We start from the raw sequence: 21,500 nt of genomic DNA on the forward strand, positions 1-21,500 counted from the left end.
TCATTCTATTCTTTTTTTCTTTTTTTGTATCTAGTCATCCTCGCTTACCTATGACACAGGTCTCCCTACTTGATGGATGGATGAGGATAGAATGGAAAGGGGGGACGAAGGGAGACCTTAGGTCACACAAACTTCAAGGTTAAGGACCCAGCCAGAAGACATTCTTAGATGCTCAGGTCCAACACCACCTTTGTCTATCTTCCATGTTATGGTTTCTTCATCTTTTTCCAGTGAAGTAACAACTCACAGGTACTTGTAATTTAACTGTAGAATATATATTCTGGACTCTTTCATGCATGAGTATTTCCACCAAAAGCAAGATCTGTTAGGGGCGCCTGGGTGGCTCAGTTGGTTAAGCATCTGACTTCAGCTCAGGTCATGATCTCACTGAGGTCTGTGAGTTCGAGCCCCGTGTCGGGCTCTGTGCTGACAACTCAGAGCCTGGAGCCTGCTTCGGATTCTGTGTCTCCCTGTCTCTCTCTCTGCCCCTCCCCTGTTTGCACTCTGTCTCTCTCAAAAATAAACATTAAAAAAAATTTAAAAAAAACAAAACAAGATCTGTTAGATTCTTCACCATAAGACTAATCATGTTTATGAGTTAGCGTTCAGCATACAAGCATTTAGAGAGCAAAAGATTACATTGGAAACCGTTTTTATGTGAATGAGAAAGAGAGCACTTGGTCATGTGCTTCTTGTTCCTCAACGTGTAAGTGAGGTCAGGTTCCTAACAGTGACGTGAGTTGCAAAAGGGGGAAGAGATTTTTTTAAATTGTGGCATTTTAATACTGTTGGAACCAGAAGGATCATATAACATGATGTGGTAAGAAAAGCATTTTATTAAAATCAGAAATCAAGGGTTCAGTTTCACTTCTGCTAGTTTCTGGCCACTATCAGGGGTGTGCCACTTAGCTTCTGAGCCTCAATTTCCACTCTTATAAAAATGAGTAGAATAGCCCCTTTGTTACCTCTCACAGGGTTATTCTAAGCATCAAATGCACCGAAGTATATGGAAGTGCTTGTAAAACTGCAGTGGGCTGAAATATGTGTGGTGTAATTAGGTAAACATACTGATTGATAGAAGAGTAAGCACAGAGCCCAGAAAGGCTAAGTAGTTTGCTGAAGGTCACACAGCTGGACCCAAAATCCATATTTCCTGAATGGCTTGAACCATGATAGTTTTCCCTAATTTTCTCTAAGTAGAAAAAAATAGGAAGTGCTCTGAACTGAAGCCAGCATAGCAGAAATACACAAGCTTGCCCGGAAACTCTCCTTAAGAAGTAACATGAGCACTGGGGTATTCTGCTGACAGGTTTGTGCCTCCAGACCCTACCCATGTTCAAGAGCTCTGTCTGTTCTGTGCCCCAGCTCCTCTTTTTAAAAAACCTCAGTAAGCTCCTTACACCCTTCTTTAAATGGTGTAAAAGGGAAATGCGATTCAAAGCCATAAAAACCCAGAGCCTTGTTTAACCCTCTGCCCTGGTGAAGGAATTACAAGGGTCCCCTATGGTGAACTCACTGCAGCTCACGAGGTAGTTGTAGAAAGGGGAGTGTCAAGAGTGTTGCGGTGCTGCAGCTTCTCAGCTTTCCCAGGCATAAGCGGGCCCCTAATGGGACTCAGACATCTGTTTTCAGTCATTTAATAGCCCTTGAGATGGTAAAAAGACTGTAATGGAAGCTAAATAGGGTGACACACTTGCATGCCAGCCAGTTCAGTACCAGAACTCAGACTGTGAAGATTTTGCCTTGAGAAATAGAGACATTTGGCTTTTAGAAGAATAGATAGTTTGTTTTCCTTTAAGAAGTGGAATGTGATTGTGGCTTCTAATGACACAAGTAAATTTTAATTTTGGTAGAGTTGTAAAGGAGACCCACTTTCTAATTTGTTGAAAAGAGTTCAGGAGAAAATGTAGTATCAATTTTTGTGTAATTTTTCAAGTGTAGGTTTTCTTTTTAGTTGAATAGCAGACCTTTCTTGTATATGTATAATTCTAAAAGATTGTATAAAAATATTTTAAGGGAGATTTAAATACTTACATTTTAAAAACATGTTTAATGAATTATTATTTGAATAATAAATAACCACTTTTGGGATAATGCATTTTATTATGCCCTAATGGAGCTTTAGGATCGTTTAGTCACCTTTTTCTCACAACATTTTGGGGAGTTTCTTTTGAGAAGATATTTCTTCATTTAAAAATGAAAAGCCACCAAAAATGTCCTGAAAGTAAACTAGCTCAATGTGATCAGAGCAAGAGAAAAAGCATCCTAAAGACAATGGGGTCTTTGAGGGAGTCTGGTTTCTAGGTGTAGGATTTCCATATTGCTTTGGAATGAATTGTTCTTCTAAACTGCCAGGAGCACATGTGACCTGAAGTATATTTACCTTTAAACTTATCTTGTGTCTATCACTTTATTGAAGACTCTTAAATTCACAGAACAGGCCTGAAGTCACAACCTCAGACCTCTCTTCTCCCAAATGAAGTACCCCAGCTTCCCAAGAGTTGTTCTAGAATAGCTTTCTTGGTTTGGCTTTTTTTTTTTTTTTAAACAAGTCGCCATGGTGTTCTCCAAACTCCTTTCCTGCCTAAACTGAGGGTCACGTGGCCCTAAATTGCAGTTGTGTAGTTGTGGAGTAAACGGAACAGCTCTGTCCAGTTGACAGTCCTTCTGGAGAGCCGTGGAGAGGTGCTTCTTTGGAGGGCTGGGTGTTTCACACACACGTCATTCATCTTAGACTATGTGTAAAATCCTTTGATCTGTGGGTCTATCTGGAAAAGAAAAAAGAACGATACCTTTTTACGAGTGCCAGCTACTGGGATGTGAAGGGCACTTTCTTCTCTATAAAGCATGGTGCACATACTTTGAAATTGGCAGTGGAGTTGTCTGTGAGCTAGTGTGGTGGTTGCAACGCTGAGCTTCCATGGAGCCCTCCTGTATCTGACGTGGGTCTCCTCTCAGTGGGAAAGCAGCCTTGACCTCACTGTAGTTTTGAGGTCAAAAGATGCCTAAGTTCACAAGCTCCTTCATTCATCTTCACCTTTTGACATTTGGAGACCCCCACTAGGGAACAGCCCAGTATTTAGTTTTAAACTACTTGGAGATAAAGAATGGAAAACATCAAGAAAGAATGTTTCCGCATTCTAATATTCTTTCCACAAAGTGGCCCTAGTAAGAGATACGTGATGATCCAGAACTAAAAAGAAACAGTGGTATACTAGTGTGAAAACAGCAGGATCTAGTGCTGGAGGCCATTTAGAATTTATATTTAGGCTGCTTTCCAAAAGGAGCAAATCTTTGATACTTGTTGAACTAATATTTGAATGCTGTGATCTGTTACATATTCATGTTGGGGAATAGAACTAATTCTGACCAAATACAGACAATGTAGGCTATTTATGTCATGATCTTTTTCTTGATGTAGATATTTCTGTGTTAGGCAGTATAGTGTATGATAAATATGAATCTGTAGGTATTGCGTGGAGAATATACCCTGTTACTTGCACTTGTGACTGTAGTCTACTCTTTGGTTACAATATGCCAGCCTCAAGAATTCTTCATCTGCAGGGATTTTTATTCTTACCTTTAAAAGAGCCTGCAGTCTGAACTGTCATTCATTGAGAGAATGGCTGTCTGGATCCTTTTAGCGTTGACAACAGTAAAGGAAAATTGACATAGCTGTGAAAAGGGGTTTTCTGTGCAGAGGCTGGTATACTCCTTACATACATTCTTTTCTCTGGCAAGCTGTGATACCCAGCACTGAGGCTGCTCTTCCTGGGCAAAGGGACAGAGCCTGAATGACTCTCACTTTAAGCAGTTGCATTTATAAATGGCTTTCTGGACGGTCTCTTTGGCCACAGAGCTTATGGGGAGCATGAATAAATGGGGTGAAAATCACCTGAATTACTACTGGAAATTCTTGTAAACTTTAAGCTCCCACTAAATGCTTCTTTTTCCAGGGTTCATAATGCTCAATACTCAACATCTTATAAATAAAGTTTCAGGGTGCCTAGGTGACTCAGTCGGTTTAACATCTGTCTCTTGATTTCGGCTCAGGTCATGATCTCATGGTTTGTGGGATTGAGTCCTATGTTGGACTCTACGCTGACAGCACAGAACTTGCTTGAGATTCATATTCTCTCTCTCTCTGTCTCTCTCTCTCAAAATACATAAATTAAAAAAATAACATCTTCTCAAGTACAGTCTTCCCCCAGGTGCCACATATGCTTCTCATAAGGCTTCCCTTTCTGTATGGAAACTGGAGAAAGGACCTTGACGGGATCTACTTCTGTGCTATCACTGGAGAGATTGGCCAGGGGGCTGCCTTGTTCCTGGGGCGGGGAGAAGGATGTTTGCTGACTGCTTGCTCTTTCCGACTTGGAGATGCATGCTTTAATGCTAGATTTTCATTCCAAGGTGGAGAATCCCCACTTTGTAAGAGGCATCCCCCACTTCACCCTGGTTTTATTAATGTGTTCATTTGATTTAAAAAACATTACTTTCCCCCATCTTCCAAATTGTTTTGAAGTTCCAAAAACTAAAATGAGTTAAAATTTTGTTTTGAAGGGAGCCTGGGTGGCTCATTTGGTTAAGTGTCCAACTTTGGCTCAGGTCATAATTTTGTGGTTCATGAGTTTGAGCCCTGCATCGGGCTCTCTGCTGTCAGCACGGAGCCCGCTTCAGATCCTCTGGCCCTTCCCTCCCCCCCCCCCCAAAATAAAATAAATAAGCTTTTAAAAATGGTAAAAAAATAAAATTTGTTTAAAAACATTTTTTGGTATGAAAACTAGTAATACTTCTGATATTTAGAGATCCTGTAAATGAGTGTTTCTCAAAGTGTTTCACAGAATACAGATCCTCAAGGTATTCCTGGGTATTATGTAGAAAATGCATTCTGTGGTCAAATTTGAGGACTACCATGTTAAACAGTGAAATAGGGATGTTTCGATGTTTCCAGCAGGGTTTCTCAGAGCCTTTTTTAAAAAATATAATTTATTGTCAAATTGACTTACGTACAGTGCTCATGCCAACAAGTGCCCTCCTCAATGTGCCCATCACCCATTTTCCCTTCTCCCCCAACTCCCCATCAACCCTCTGTTCTCCCTATTTAAGATTCTCTTGTGGTTTGCCTCCCTCCCTCTCTGTTTGTAACTATTTTTTCCCCTTCCCTTCCCCCACAGACTTCTGTTAAGTTTCTCAAGATCCACACATGAGTGAAAACATATGATATCTGTTCTTCTCTCAGAGACTTTTTTTAAAATTTTTTTAATTTTTTTTCAACGTTTTTTATTTATTTTTGGGACAGAGAGAGACAGAGCATGAACGGGGGGAGGGGCAGAGAGAGAGGGAGACACAGAATCGGAAACAGGCTCCAGGCTCCGAGCCATCAGCCCAGAGCCCGACGCGGGGCTCGAACTCCCGGACCGCGAGATCGTGACCTGGCTGAAGTCGAACGCTTAACCGACTGTGCCACCCAGGCGCCCCACTCAGAGACTTTTTAATATATGTTATGAGCCTTGTAGATAGGATTGCAGGGTTTCATAAATTCATTTGATATTTTGAGTCAAATCCTTTTTCTTCAAGAAACCAGGACCAGTGTTCTAAGAAAACCCCTAAAGACGTGAGCCAGCTACCCACTTCAGCTCACTGTCCCTGGGGTTCTGTTGTGATGGGAACTGTGGATTTAAAAAGCCTCCCTACAACCCAGTCCAAGTTAAGTATTGTCTGTGTGGTACGGCAGAGGGGCTGTGGGATTTGTAGCAGGCTTCCATTTTCATGGCTATATGTCATTGAGTCAAGTCCCTCCTCTGCTTATCTGTGACCCGAGGTTAAAATGGAAACCTATCCCACAGAGCTCTTGCATGGGCTAATGTCCTTTGGCAACTTTTTAAAAAGTTACTTAATATTTATTGTTACTTAAAATGGCTCTAGAGGTTAATACAGAATAAAGGAGCCAGCCAAGCAAGCCAGTGTTACACTGTTGGCAGAAAGAATGAGTACATTCCTCAATAAACTAGAACCAGTCCATTTTCTTATTAAAAAAAAGGTATAGCAGTTGCCTGTTGGGTGAACCTTTTTGGTGATTTTTCCCTAGAAGTCCCACCTACCAATTTGGAGGTGCCTGTGAGAGAAGCTATTGTTTCACTAACAGCCCTCTGTTAGGGAACTTCTGATGCAGATGGAATGAGAAGATTTGTATGTGGTACCTAAAATGCTCCCTTAGCAACTTTAAAGGATTGTCTGAGAAATCCTGGCTTTCCTTGGGTGCCAATCAGTATCCAAAGGGCTGGTAGCGCTCTGCTGAGGGAGAAGCCTCGCCTTCCCCCTTCTCTGCTCCCTCAGTGTGGCCTCTTCCTGCTGGTAGGGAGCCTGGAAATCTGATCATCCCCCTCCCACTGCCAGCCCATCCCAAGCCATGCAGAGAAATAACGAGCTGTTCCAGCCCTTCTAGGGCTGTCTTGAGAGCCGAAATCCCCAAGGTTGCCCCACAATAAATAACTTGGTGCTGGCAGAGGTCTGGCCATAGACACCCCCACCCCCTGGGGCTGGCGGTTTACCCCCTATTGGCCTAATGTGACACAATTTGTGATTCCGAAAATGTGGTCGCTGTGCCCTTACCATCTCTTCCAGTGAAAACCCAGAGAAAATGGGCTGTTCTTATCCGGGAGCTTTCCTCCCAAAGAAGCAGGACCAAGACTGGAACTGAAGCACACTACTCCCTAAAGAACCGCTGTGCACTTGGGTGCAGGTGCTGTGTTTTGTTTCTCTTCCCAGTAATAGATGGGACTGTACTCTGTAATTCTAGGTTTTCTGTTTTTTTAATAACCTCTTTTTTGCTAAAAATCTATGACATTCATTTATTAAACGATGAGAATTATTTGGTCATGGAAGCCTCAGAAAGTAATTCCACTGTTTCTGAAGGATAAAACGTTAATTGCCAGTGTTGGTTTGATTGAAGGTTTGTATATCAGTATGTCTTCTCTCTCCCTCTCTCCCCCTTCCCCTCCCTCCTCTGTGTATTTCTCTCTGATGAAAGAAAAGTCTGGATAGTTAAGATTTTCTTTTTTTTAAAGTATTCATGTCTGTGTGGAGTGTTTGATTTGACTCCCTAAGGGAATTTAACGGCCAAGAAGAGAAGGCCAGAGGTTCTGAGGTTGAAATTTTAAATTAATTTCCAGTGGGTTTCCATGTATATGTGCCATTGTAATTATTTGGAACTTCCATTGGTCATTTTATGTTCAGAAATGATCACAAAGCAGTACAGCCCAACATATCTGTAAGTGATCAGAAAATAGGTGTTGACTGGTAGACCTGTTATAAGTCAGCCCTTTCCCACTGCCTGAATGCCTCAAGCCAAAGCACTCTGTGTCCAGCCCCGCTCAATCCAGGTTGCCTGCTGGCGGGGGGACCCCGTGGAAGGGAGCTGCAGGCACTTAGTAGGCTGCATAGGGAGAGGAGGGCCACCCATGCCGCACAACGTGTGGATTTGCCTCACTCCTGGAGTCTACACTCCTGGCCAGACTGTTGACCTTAGGATGGTCCTTTGTCTCTATTAATCTCGGAGCCACCCTTGAGACCTTCCTTTCAGTTCCCTTCTTGGTTTCCTTCTTCTGTTGTGCTGGTATAATTGTTGCTTCTTGGCCACCACCTGTGTCACCTGCATGTCCTGTCATACCTTACAGGTGGACTATTTGTGGAACTAAAATAGCTCGTTTTGTGTTTTCAGTTTCAGAATCACTTTTGGAAAAATTAGATTATCTTAAAAACCTTGTATATCTAAAGCAGGAAAAGAGGACTTTGGAGTCGGCTCTCTTCAGTACCTAGTTGTGGAACCCTTAGATGGGCTGGCACACTAGACCTACATTTGCAGTCCCAAGTCCCAGGGATCTAGTGTGCCCCAGACTGAAGGGATGGCTGCACCCCTCCCCCTGCAACTATCCCCACCCCCAGCGACTAAATGCAGTGAAGTCACACAGGCAAACATAAACACGTGGTGTTCAGCTCATGGTTTATGGCTCTACGCGTTTCTTCCTGGATGACAGTTCCCTCTTGTTTGTAAGTGGTGAATCACTAAAGCGCTGATAGCAAGTTGAGAGAGTAGGAAGATGTTAATTTGGAGGCTGGTAATAAAGGATGTGTATGGTAGGATGAACACAAAAGATGGGAGGAGGTAAATATTAAATACTATTTTAAATTCAAAAAAAATTTTTTAATATTTATTTTTGAGAGAAAGAGAGTGAGGGGGAGAAGGGGCAGAGAGAGAGGGAGACACAGGATCCGAAGCAGGCTCCAGACTCTGAACTGTAAGCAAAGAGCCTGACGCAGGGCTCAAACTCATGAACCATGAGATCATAACCTGAGCCAAAGTCAGACGCTTAACTGACTAAGCCACCCAGGCACCCCTATTATTTTAGGTTTTTTAATTGTTGTTAAATTAGTTGAATGTTAAAAGTGTGCCTTGTATTGATCCTTAGGTGGTTTCATAAGAAACACAGGGTTTAGAAAGTTAATCAGAAGTCATCCTCCCCAGAAAAGGACATTAAAATTCTATGTTTTGTCCCACAAGCAGTAGGTTCTGCCTGAAATAAGATTAAGTCTGAGCAAATGTGAGTAGGTTTAAAATGCTTCATGGAAGCTTGTAGCATTTAAAGGCTGCTAAGTATTTGAATTGGCAGAGGGGAAGAGAGGGCTATTCCAGGAGGATGTTCATTCATTTCTTCAGCCAACATTTATTTTGTGCCTATTCTATATTTCAACTTTCCAGTCTACTTAGGACATCAAGAAAATTTTATATATTATGCTTCTTTAGGGCAAATACCATGTCTAAGATACTGCTTTTAAAATAATAGGTGCTCCATAAGTGTTCGATTTGGGGGTTTTGCTCTGCTTTCAAGGAATTCAGCATATTGGGAGTTCAAGGTCTAAAAAAGTAACCATCTGAGCACTATGTGATTAAGTGCCAGGTGAGTGGCTTAGGAGTTTAGTAGTGAACAGCCTGGGGAAGGTGGGGCTGGAGGACTCCTCTCGACACATGGGTTGATTCACTTGTGTGGGGGAAGCAAACCAGGCAAAGTGTGATTGAACCTGACCATCGGGTGAGGAGGGTTTGAACCCATCAGCAGTAGTGGGAAACAGAGCCTAGGTGAGGACAGTGGAGCCTGAGCCCACAGGTCTCTGCCAGCTAAGTTTTGGGGATATTATAATTAAGGTTACATAACCATGAGTCCAAAAAGACCTAAACATCACTTAAAGGCTTTTGCCTTTAAAACGATTCTTTAAAAGATGTAATACAAATTTTACATGCTATGCTATGTGGTTTGAAAATCTAAGACTCTTAAGAAAATATGAAATCTCTACAACTTTGCTGTCAATGGTAAATTAATATGTATCCTATTTCTGCCATGGTAATCACCATATTCGACCCTGGAGGCATAAAGGCTATTGGCTAACATAACCTCTGCCCAATATAAAGACAGAGATAGGACATTCTTCAGTGAAACGTATATTAACCATCAACAATCCCTGCAGTTTAAGCCACAGGACAGTCAGTGCCTCTCTGCAGGTCAGCCCTGCCTTCATCCCTCAGCTGTGACACACTAGGATTGTGGTTCCTTCTCCTGTTTCTTCAGTGGTTTATTAGTACAGCATAAAGGCTGCGTGGAGGGCAGTCCACGCTAGGTCCAGATTTTGAAGTGTCCTGGAGGGAAAGGCTTGTCAGCGGACTCTCACCAGCCTTCACAGACAGGCTTCACCTGCCCCCTTGAAGAACCCAGGAATTACTGGGATGTAGCAGAAAGGAGTGCTCACACAGGTCAAGCTTTTACACAAACTGAACTTTTTTTTTTTTTTTTTTTGGGAATAGCATGGGTAGCTGAGTGTCTTTCCAGTGTTACCTTTGCCATAAAAAGCTTCTTATAGTAAGCTTTCCTATGACATCCCCACCTTCTCTATAAATATTTACTTGCCCATTAAAAAGCATCAGAGGGGCGCCTGGGTGGCTCAGTCGGTTAAGCGTCCGACTTCGGCTCAGGTCACGATCTCGCGGTCCGTGAGTTCGAGCCCCGCGTCGGGCTCTGGGCTGATGGCTCGGAGCCTGGAGCCTGTTTCCGATTCTGTGTCTCCCTCTCTCTCTGCCCCTCCCCCCGCTCATGCTCTGTCTCTCTCTGTCTCAAAAATAAATAAATGTTAAAAAAAAAATTAAAAAAAAAAAAAGCATCAGAGCCTATAGGCCGTATTTCCTAGGAACTTGACTTTCCTTAAGTGAGGCTCCTCAAACAATACAAATTTGGCCTCTAGCCTGACCAAACTTCCATACCTGTTCTGTTTCTCTCATAAATTATTCAATGTCAAAAGTGGCAAGTTGACAGCATTTGTCAAAATGTATTTTTGTAGAGCTGCACCTCCTAATTCCTCTTCCCTGGCAGTCGTGGAGGACGGCATGATTTGGCCAGCATCACAGGCAGACGGCTGGGTTGTAATCTGCCAGGTCCCTGCTATCACAGGTGACCACCAGGCTGGTTCTCAGGTGCTTCCATAAGTCATCTTCATCTCCCACTCGAACCTGGAAGATATTGAAAAATTACCAAATTAAACCAGAGTGTTGGGTCCATCAAGTGTGTTCTTGAGCTGCTCCACGTTTGGGCTGTGAGGATGGGCTCCAAGGGATCTGCTGCCATTTTGGCACTCCCAAATGAGACGTGGCCGCCTCGCCCAAGATGCAGAGAAATGCTGTTTTTCCAGGGGTGACACGAGCTACAAAAGCCTCAGTGGATGGTGGCAGATGGTTGTGGCTCATGATGGATTTGGTATCCCGGAGATCCCTCTGGGGACAAAGCAGAGATGGTGACAGGCAGGCATTTCTTTGTTCCCTCCTCACAAGTAGAAACATTCAGATAGTCTGAAGCCCTCACCTGTTCTCTGAACTCCACATGAGGTTTCCTTGTCAGATCGAGTGAGCATTGATTCATTTCCTTCTCTGTCCTAAATATTCCATATTTAATCCCCAGCTTATCCTGGGGGTTGCAGGTTTGGCTTAAATTAAGTTTATGTTTAAAGAGTGGGGAGAGTGGTGTTTCACTTTGTGTTTTCCAGGCAGACTTCCTCCAAACATCTTGCGTTTTAGCTAGGAAAGCAGTGGATAACCTTCCCGGATTTGTGGGTGTGTGAGCTGCATGCTACTGGCTCGTTTTCCTTCCATGTCGGATTTGGTATTGGGGTCCTATTCCTTTCCTCTCTGCCAAAAACATGAAAACACTACTGAGAAATCCAAATTTGTCACAGTGGAGTTATGTTGTGGGAGGACAGCAGTAGGGACTTTTATGTTTTATTTCCAGATTAAAGTTGATTGGGGTTGTTATGTTTTGTGTAGAGTTTTTTGGAGGCGTTGCCCTTTCTTAGAACATCATGTGATTTAGTGGTGATAATTAGGCAGAAACTTGTCTTCCCTACAGATGCCAAGATTATAGAGGGACTTACTCTCACCAGAGACCAGATGACAGCATCCATAGATATTTTTAGAACCGGTCTCATCATTTGGCTTCTCCATTTCATGTTCCTTGCATTAACAGCCTGATTTCAAACTTACTGGGCAGGGAGAGGGGAGAGAGGGGACCTTCTCCTTATTAAAGTCACTGATGGGACAGAGCAACATTTTCTTTTCTTTTAGGACAACATTTTCATATTTATTCTTAGTTGGCCCTTTGCCTAGTAACTGCAAAATGATAGCTGCATTTCTCTTCAGCTGTATGCTTCCTTTTCCTTCCAAAAGTTTTGCTTAATCTGATGTGTTTTTAAACTTAGCATCAGCATACTTAAACCTTAGTTCACTTAAACGTCTTACTTTAAACAATGTAAGAATGGGGGAGCTTCATTGAAACCTACCAAACTTGTACCCAACCTGTGCATCATTAAATTCCCAGCTCGGGAGCTGGTGTCATCATTTAAAGTGCTTCATCTATTTTTTCGGTCATTGATAGAGTCAGATAAACATGTGCAAACAGTGAGCCACTGAAGAACAGCTAAAAATCTAAGGCAGATAAGGAGCTGTGTTCTTTGTGACTATTTTTAATCATAGAGTCTTCATAGTGAATGGTGATTTGGTGTCCCTTTTAGAAGAATGCTTGTATTTCTGTTCAACATTTATCTGATTTCTTTATGTTTTCAAAATATTTTACAATCTCTTTGCTTTCTATTGTAGAGAAGAGTCACCTTTATGTCCTGTGGAGTGAAATTTCTTTATTACATTTGTCCTTGTGAGAACTTCTTCTAAACCTGGGCCTCTCCTCTCCTGGCTTCTCTTTTAAGCACAGGGGGTTTCCTGAGCAGATTGGGAGGCATTGCCTGAGAGACCCCCAGGGAGCACCAGGACTTAGTGCCACTGGGGGCCCCAACCCATTCTGCAGAAATGGAAAGAGTTCTGATCAGTGCATTGCCTTTTTAATGATAACTGTTCCCAGAAGATTCTGGGCTTTGTGATGACGGAATGTGTATTTGGCCTGGGGATTGTTGTGGGTTGTTGCTCTAGACTGCCCAGTGTGGGCCTCCTGCCCCTGGTTTCAGGGCTGATGCCCTGTTCTGCTTAGCATGATGCCATGTTGAGGGTTATAGGTGCCCTCTGCCCTCTTCCCTCCTACACTGACCCAGCTCCAGCATGAGAGCAAGCTGCATGCTCTGCCTCTGTACTTGGGGAATGAATTATGTCACCTTCCCAGTATGCACTGGTTTCCATGGCTGAATAATTAACACCGGAGGGAACCAGGATGGGGTCTGAATTAGGTAATGCTTTACAGCTTCTCCCTTGGCACCTGGGGACAGTAGTCCCCTGAAAACTAATTGCATAGTGATGTTAGACTGTGGTTTATTAAGTGTTATTTGAAGGAAGAAACCAAATACCCTTCCAAAGAATATTGTCTGTACCTCTGTCCATTCACGCCTCAGTGGTCCCAGGCAGAGTAGCTAGAATAGCACTGGCTCACCCTAGATGGCTAAATTCCTCACAGATACTTAGATCTGGTATCTGTTTTTAGCTTTTTCTTTTTTTTTTTTAAGTAATCTCTACACCCAACATGGGACTCGAACTCACAACCCCAAGATCTAGAGTCACATGCTCTACTGACTGAGCCAGCCAGGTGCCCCTCTTTTAGTTTTTTTAATGTTGTGAAATCAACAAGTCTGGGATAATATTGTCTGGTACCTTTACAAAGCAAAAAAATCCATCAGCCAGGGAAGCTGGCTGGGTGGGGAAAGGGGGCCTTTTTTCCCTTCATTCTTGTCACTGCCTCCGATAAAACAACCTAAGTACTTCTGTTTGGAGCTATAACAAGGGTAATTGTGACCATAGGTATGTAACATCATAAACACTAGGCCCTGCTGTCTTTCTGAATATTGGTAGTGAAAGGTAAGATTGCCAGCCAGTCCAGCCACAGAAGAGACTGAAGTCATAAGTACATTTGTGAAAATTCCAAATGAACCTAGTATAATATCTGTTCTAAAGAGGGGAGAAGTAGATGTCTGCAATGCGTGAGCATACTGGTGCATATTTCGTGACTTGCTTGCCTTCTCGGATGAGAAGATCGTGAGTTCCTGTTGCTTCACTACCACTTTTCTATCCATTTCTCAGCTGAGAGCCATTTTTCCCTACCACGACAGCTGACACTGTCTCCATAAACAAAAGGTCTTAGGTCTTGAGGTCAGCCTTGTCGATTCCTTTAGCTACATCTCTATGAGTACTTTTTTTTAATCCTTTAACTTTTCTGGGCTCAGGGGTCACATGAAGTCTGATAAGACTGTAAATTCAGATGCTCTGAGAGGACCTCTCTTGTGCGTCACCATTGAAGACTGTTGGAGGCAAAATAATAATAAGTTGTTAACTGCTAAAGGGATGTTTTGTGAGAGGGCTTTTTGGCCGTATATGTGTGTGTTCTATAATTGTTTTCTCTGCAGATTCTTAATATAAAAAAAAATTCCTAAGACAGCCCACTTAGAGATCACTTCTTTCATGGTGAGCGAAGTCAAGATAATCTCTGTCCAGCAGTACAGACTGATTAAACCTTTGTGGAAAGTGGCCATTTCAATTCCCCCTGATATTGGATGGTAAACAAGGCCAGTGAGTCCATATAGCCAGTGAGAGAGAACCAGAAAAGCACCGCTGGTCTGCTTAGGGTGACCACTTTTTATGATTTTAGCATGAAAGGTCCATGTCCCAGGACATCTCTCAATATGAAGTCGAGAGCAAAACCCCATCTGTACCCTGGACTTACCTATCTTAAAAAGGCCTACTGAAACACCACCTTTCTTTGTTAACCTCCTGAAATGGATGACCTCGTTTCCTCTAGGCTTTTTCAACTTGAGAGCATCTTGTAATGAAGCCCAGAAGTGAGGCAAGTAGTCTCCATGCTTTATCCTGGGTTTTCAGACCTCTGAACCTAGTGTAGCAAAACAGCTTTACTATGAGTACTGTTAGCTTGGAGGTGAGGTGAGGGGACAGGAGGCTGGTGAAGTGTGACCCTGAGGTGCCTACGATTGCTGTTTGCATGTTCCTAATCACCTCTGGTTTTCTTTTCTCCTTCTGCAGACCCTCAAACTGACACAAGACCTACAGAGAAAACCCTTTGCCAAATCTGCTCTCAGCAAGTGGACAGTGATACCGTTTACAGCTTAACACCTTTGTGAATCCCGCACCATTTTCCTAACCCAGCAGAGACTGTTAATGGCCCCTTACCCCGGGTGAAGCACTTACTCTTGGAACAGAACTCTCTATATATAAAGTATGCAAAATCTTCCTTGTACGGGGTGATGAGCCACCTGCCAGCAAAGGACAGCATCCTGTCAGCACCACCCACCCTCGTTCAGAGCACACCGTGAGCTCCTGTTGGCAATTCTGTGGTGTATTCATATCACGATGGTTTATGGGATGTTTTAAGTGTTGTTTTTGTGTTTGTTTTCCTTTGACTTTCTGAGTTTTTCACATGCATTAACTTGCAGTATTTTTATGTTAAAATGTTAATCATCCTTCCCCTGGCAAATTTAAAACCAGAAGGAAAATGTTGTACCAATTACTGTTCTGGCTTTGGTCATCACAAGCATTTCAACCCTTGGAACTCCATAAACTAACAAATTACGTAAACCAGAGGGGGATTTTCTTTCTTCTTTTGTTTGGTAGAAAACTATCCTTTTCTAAAAACCAAACGATGGCACAACTGTTTGCTGTGCACACCAGTTCAGGACTGAATCCTGCACAGGCAAAACAAGTGGAGTGTGGCACTCGACCCAGTGTGTTTTAGTTCTGAGTCAGGTGCTCAGGGGGTGAGACCCCCAGCACCTAGTCTACAGTTGCCAGGTCAGTGGGTCTCTTGGTCTCCTGGCATGCTCCTCAGCTAATGCAGTGAACAGTGATGGTATGTGGGTTAGAAATTAGGATGTTTTCAAGAATGAAATCAGCTCAGCTGCCCACTCATTGCCAAATACCACTAGAGGATTTAGTTTTAAGGAGAAGAGGGAAAAAAAAGTAGTCCTGGTTTGCTTTGCAGAAGAAATGAACTCACAGCAAAGAATGCATGAAAAGTACAAACCGGAGTCACTATTTTCCTAAAATACACACCCTTGAATATTTTCAGCCTTGCTGTGTATAATCTGATCTACTAGACGTGTATGAGTGAGAGGCAATAGCATACAAACTGATTTATATATATATACGTGTGTGTATATATATATATATATACATATATATATATATATACATACACACACACGCGTGCACATATATATATAAAAGCTTAGACTGTAATTGTACAAGTGACACAATGAAAGTACAAGATAGGGCGGTTTTGACTTTATTTTTCCCCACTTTTCTGCTTCTATGGATTTCATTTTGTTTTGTTTTCAAAAAGTTATGGTGCTGTATAGGTGCTTTCTGTTTAACCTGGAAAGTGTGATGATATTAGTTACCCTCTTTGGTAGACAGAATAGTTGGGAACACCTTTGGTACATATGAAACTGTGTAATGAAGCTCTGATTAGCACAGCATATGCATACTTCTCCAAAGTGATATATGAAGACTCTTTTCTTTGCATAAAAGCATTAGGCATATAAATGTATAAATAAATTTTATCATGTACAGTACAAAAATGGAACATTCTGCATGGACGTTAGGAATACAGGCTAGTATTTCAGCACAGACCTCCCTGCATGAGTTCTCGCTGACACTTGCACTGTGCAGTGGGCACCGACTCCCTTCTACCAACACAGACGTGCCACCCCACCCCCTGCACCTACCACCGGCCGCCAGGGGCCCCTTTGTGCACCTTTGCTTTATGATTCCTCTAGGGGTGATATTGGTGGTGATAACAGCTCCTAGCATAATGAAAGTTCCATTTGACGTATTGTCACACGTCTTTCCCGCCTCGCGTGGGTTGTCATGTTTGAGTGATGGCCCTGTTGATTTCACCCTGCCTTTTACTGAATCTGTAAATTGTCGTGCAATTGTGGTTATAGTAGACTTGTAGCAATATTGCCTTTTCTAAACTGCTACACGTTTGTAATCTTCATTTTAAAAGTATGTATAATTTTTAAAAATATGTATTCTATTCACGTGGTCTGCTTGTCAGTGAGACAGACTTTTGCTTACTGTATTCCTTTATAATAATGCTAGCCGCTTCCTTGATTCCTTGGTAGTCTACTATATGCAGGAACTGTTGAGCATCCGTGAAAGAAGGCTACCTCTCTGGGTTTCTAAGAAATGCTGCCCTGGGTGGGGATACAGTTTAGAGGCAGCCACAGCAGCTGTGGGGACCGAAGGGTATAGGGGTATCAGGTACTAGGAAAATCCGGAGGGCTTACAGGAGTAGAGCCCAGAGAATTTCTCTCCTGAACTCAAATAAAAAAAAAAAAAGTAAACTAACAAAAATATCTATTTGCCTTTGCAGTTTTATAGACCCTGATTGCCACCTTGGCAGTAAGAAGAGCAACCCTCAAATATGTTTCGACTTTAAAATGTTGAATTCCTTTCAGACATGTGGCATCTCATTTATTCTCCTTTTTTCTCAGTGTTTGTTAGATTTTAGGCAGAATGTCTGACAGAATGTCCTAGAGCCAGATTATAATTTAATCTAAAACAGCTGAGGGAGGGACAGGAGGTATGAGAACAGGGCTGCCACAGAACACGTCAAGAATATGGAGGGGAAGGGGTGCTTTGAATTTGTGTGTTTTTTTGTTTTTTAATGCAAATAGCATCTACGTGTAGAGCATTGTGGAGAGTCGAGATCAGGACAAAGTCCAGTGCCAGCATGAGTTCCAGGTGGGAGTCAGGCAAGAGCGGAACAGTTAGGCCTATCCAGGATCACAGCAGCACTTTTAGCCATGGCCACTGCCAGCTGGCCCTCCACCTGGAGGCCAGGCTCCCTGAGACTCGCTGGGTTCTTAGGTGGTCAGACGGGGCAGAGGTACGACCTGACCTCCATTTCTTATACTGAGACTGCTTTCAGGAAGGCCCACCATGTGGCGTTCTGGGTGTCATGGGTCCTTCTCAGTAAGCTTTCTGATCTGGAGCCTCTCAGTGGAATACTTAGTAGGCTCTGGGGGCCCGGCAGCTGTAATGTTTGCATCCTGATGAGAACTATTCCAGGCTGTCCTCAGCCTCTAAATAAGCTGCTCTAGGGAGCCTTCCACTTTCTGATGGGAAATTAGAAGAGTAACTAATGTTGAAAACATGACATGTACTCTGGGGTTCTGTTCTCCCTTCAGGTCTCCAGAACCAGATACCTTTTACCAAAGTCAGAAAAGAGCTTTATCGTAAGCCTTCACTGTCCTGGTGTGAGAACAGACTGCCAGGTTCAGCGTACCCATTAACTGTGAATGAATCTGAGGTTGATTTCCTTTATTGCATCCTCTTCAATATAATGATTGCTGAAACACGTGTTTTCTAAAAATTTCACAAGTTTGTCTTTCCTGTTAACGGGAGGATTACACACACATGTGTAGTATGAGGTGGACTTTGTGTGTGTGTGTGTGTTTGGTATTGAGTTTGGGTATTGTGTGCGTGTGTCACTTCACCACCCTGAGGTCAGATCCTCATGACTCCTAGCTCAGGACAGCTCTGCCAGGTCTCAGGGTATCATTTCAGGTGGCTTCTGATCTTGTTAAAGATGGTAGGGACAGACTTCATCTATACCCAGTGGACCCCGCCTGAAGAAGAAGGAACATTTGAATCTCTTGGAAAGACCTTCAAGAGTAAAGCGGTCATTCAGCCAGTCCTATTTTGCGTGCTCATGCCATGGGCTGGCAAAGGGAAATACAAATGTTACCCTTTCTCTCTGAAAGCAGAAGCAAACCCTGATAGCTCTAACTCTGATTTCCTTTTTCTTGCTGTAGTTGGGGAACATTGTAAGATTAGGGATACCATTGTATTTTTTAATTTAGCAAAGTTTTTTTGTAGAAATGCAATCACTGGCAAAGAGGTACGAAAAAGCCAGCCTCTCCTAAAGACTGGGGGCAGCAGGCACGATGAGGGTAAAGCGAAGCCCTTGTGAAATCATGTCTGCCAAACAAGATCTTCATGCAGATGCCCAAGTAACTGAAGAGTATATTCTATTTGATCTAAATCATCAGTAGATAACATTTTATGCAGTTTAAATGAATGAACTATTTTCCTCTTTAGTTTTATTTGTGTGTGCTTTTCTTTGATGAATGATTGGTTCTGAGGCCTCTGCCACACTCCAGAATTACTTGTGTGGCTGCTTTAAAAAATTGAATGTCTGGTCACTTATTTCTCTAAAATTATCTCATTGCCTGGCAATCAGTCTTCTCTCGTATACTTGTCCTAGCACATTATATACATGGGAAATGTAAACAGATGTGAAGGAGGACCAGAAAAATGAGTTAATACTAAAAAAAAAAAAAATGTATTGTGCGTTTTGGCTTCACATGTTTAACTTTTTTAAGAAAAAAAAGTTGCATGAATGGAAAAAAAATCTGTATACAGTATCTGTAAAATTGTCTTACCTGTTTCAATTTCTTGCTCATTCCCCATTCAGACTAGAATTAAATATGGTGCATGGCCATATTCAAACACCTAAGAGTCAAGCAGCTGATACTTTGGTTTGAAGCACCTCATTCTTTCTTTCCAAGCGAACACTATCATATTGCATTCTTACTGAGGATTTTGTCTAACCATACGTTGCCATGAATTAACTCTACCACCTTTCTTCCCAAAAATCAAAACCAGTTTGATTTGGGAATCTCCCCTTTCCAAATGAAATAGAGATGCAGTACTTAACTTTCCTCGGTGTTTGTAGATATTGCCTTGTGTATTCCATTTACAGCCGTAATCTAGTTTGTAAACGAGATGGTGACGCATGTAAATAAAGCATCAGTGACACTCTGTCTCACTCCAAGACGTCTTTTGTTCTCTCTTCCCCATCCTTTACCTCCAGACATGAACTAGCTGCGTTTATGTCAAGGTCTTCCTTTGGAATTCCTTCACAGGCTGGGAGAGGCCCAAAGCTTGAAAGACTCTGTTGTGAACTCTCTAAACTGAATAATCTAGCAAGCTTTTTCTTCAGCCAACTTTCAAGCTCCACAGACAACCAGACAATTTAATAAAAGCAGATTTATGGCATCATTCATGGTGGCTGATCGTCATTTGGGTGTGCACAGAATCCTGTTGCCCTGGAGGAGCTTTTAAGTAGGAAGGCAGGATTTAGACTCTCTGCCTTTACTGAGTGTCGGAGATTTTGACCTAATAAGGTCCTCCTTGTGTGAGAGCAGCAGATGAGCACCGGTCATCAACAGAGCCTTCCTGCATATTGAAAATCACACACACACAATATTTCAAACTTCTGGTGGCAACAGCACAAATATTTCCTTGGTATGTACGTTTAGGGCTTCTCAGACAAGTGAGCGGGAACCCCACCCCATCGTAAAACTATCCCTCATAGCCTGAGTGGCATTTTTCATTTTAAAAGACATAAAAATGTTTCATCTTTTAGAAACTCCCTAGGATTGGGTTCAAAGTCCCAAGAAATATGATGGACTCTTATTTCAGATCAAGTAGGTAAATAAGTTTGCCCTTTGGGATAAATTTTCTATTGGTTGAGAGTCATGCTTTCAGAAGTTTGTCCTTATCATTGTTTTAATTACCTATGAAGGTAAAACCTCAACATCTTCTAATACCAAAGCCAACTGGGAAAACGTATTTAATTTGATTTTGTCTCCCAAAAGATTAAAGATAGAAATCTAATACTAGCTATCCTAAGATTCTCAGTAGGGAGTTCTCCTAAACCAGGTAAAAATTCAACCAAAAACCAATTAAAGTTAATGATCAACAATTACCAAGTTAAGTGTGGCAGTGGCCCAGACTCTGATGAGCACCAGGAGAACCAGGACCTGGGCCCTGCCCCCATGAGTTTAGAGGTATCTGCTCCACCTTGATGAATAAAGGGCTAATTCTTGCTGACTCTGTCTGCTTCAGCTTCTGGGTTAAAGAAGGAAGAATTTGGATTAATCTCTACAACACTTTAGGGATTCAGTTTTGCAAATCAAGTTCAAGTAATGAGGGCAAACCTTTAAGCTAGCAAATGTGACCTGCATTAAGCCAGTCACACACACAATGGCTGGAATACAGGGGTCGAAGGTAGAGGAAGGTGGAATTCCTGGCTGCTATCTGCCAGATGCTCCACCCCATCCCCACACAGCCTGTCCCCTGGGACATGGAAAAGAAGGGAGATGGCTACCAGGGAAGGGTTGGCAATGGGTAGGGGAGCATATTGGTAGCGTGGAGGTAAAGAAAGGAGCGTTCAGAAGGGGACTTACCTTAGCTCTGCTTTTATCTCCAGCTGAGAGAAGCAATGGTGCTGGGCTCTGAGGACTAGACACCTTTGGAACTGGAGGAAGAGGAGGACTTCCTTCCAAATTTGAATGAGGAAAACTATCAGCAATATGTAAGACCTGAAGGTGTGTGTGTGTGTGTGTAGTTCTGCCAAGTGACTGTCCTATAATAATGGCTCAAAACTGCATTGTTGTGTGTCTTCTCTGAGGACTTCCTAGAAACACTACAAACATCCCCACTCCCACTCAGGTAAGAAAAATGTTGATTCCCTTCTTGTATTGGCACAGGGCCTCCTCTGAATCCTACCTCACCCATCTGCACCTACAGTGCCAGGCACAGTCTTTGTCCCAGAGAGATGGGCCTAAAGGAGCTGGAGTGAAATGTAGGGCTGCTGGCACGAGTTCTTACGTGGGTGAATCCTACGAATGATATACTAAGAATATGATGGAGGGGCAGAGGACGTAAAGCCAAGGTGACCCAAAGGAGGGGAACATTTGAACAGAAAGGCAAAAATGGGTTGAGTTTTCTGGTTCAAGTGATGAATCTCAAGGACAGAGGAGGCAGGAAAGATTGGACCGTATTTGGGAAACAGTGAGTAGTGGGATTGTTTGGGGCTTAAAGAGCTCAAGGAAGATCAATGAGAAGTCAGACAAGGAAAGTGGGCTGCTAGAAAATTCTAGAA

General features: G+C 42.6%; 1 protein-coding gene across 2 annotated transcripts in view; it reads left to right on the top strand.

The window, feature by feature from the left end:
• The window catches only part of FOXO3 (forkhead box O3), a 125,998-nt gene extending 106,622 nt beyond the window's left edge, over window positions 1-19,376 (top strand). For both annotated transcript variants that reach the window (XM_030316084.1, XM_030316085.1), the window contains one exon: window positions 14,570-19,376. The gene's annotated coding sequence lies outside the window, so the exon portion shown is untranslated. The remainder of the gene's footprint in view (window positions 1-14,569) is intronic.
• Window positions 19,377-21,500: the final 2,124 nt, after the last annotated feature.

The sequence above is a fragment of the Lynx canadensis genome, chromosome B2 (genome assembly GCF_007474595.2).
Source record: "Lynx canadensis isolate LIC74 chromosome B2, mLynCan4.pri.v2, whole genome shotgun sequence".
Taxonomy (NCBI): Eukaryota; Metazoa; Chordata; class Mammalia; order Carnivora; family Felidae; genus Lynx; species Lynx canadensis.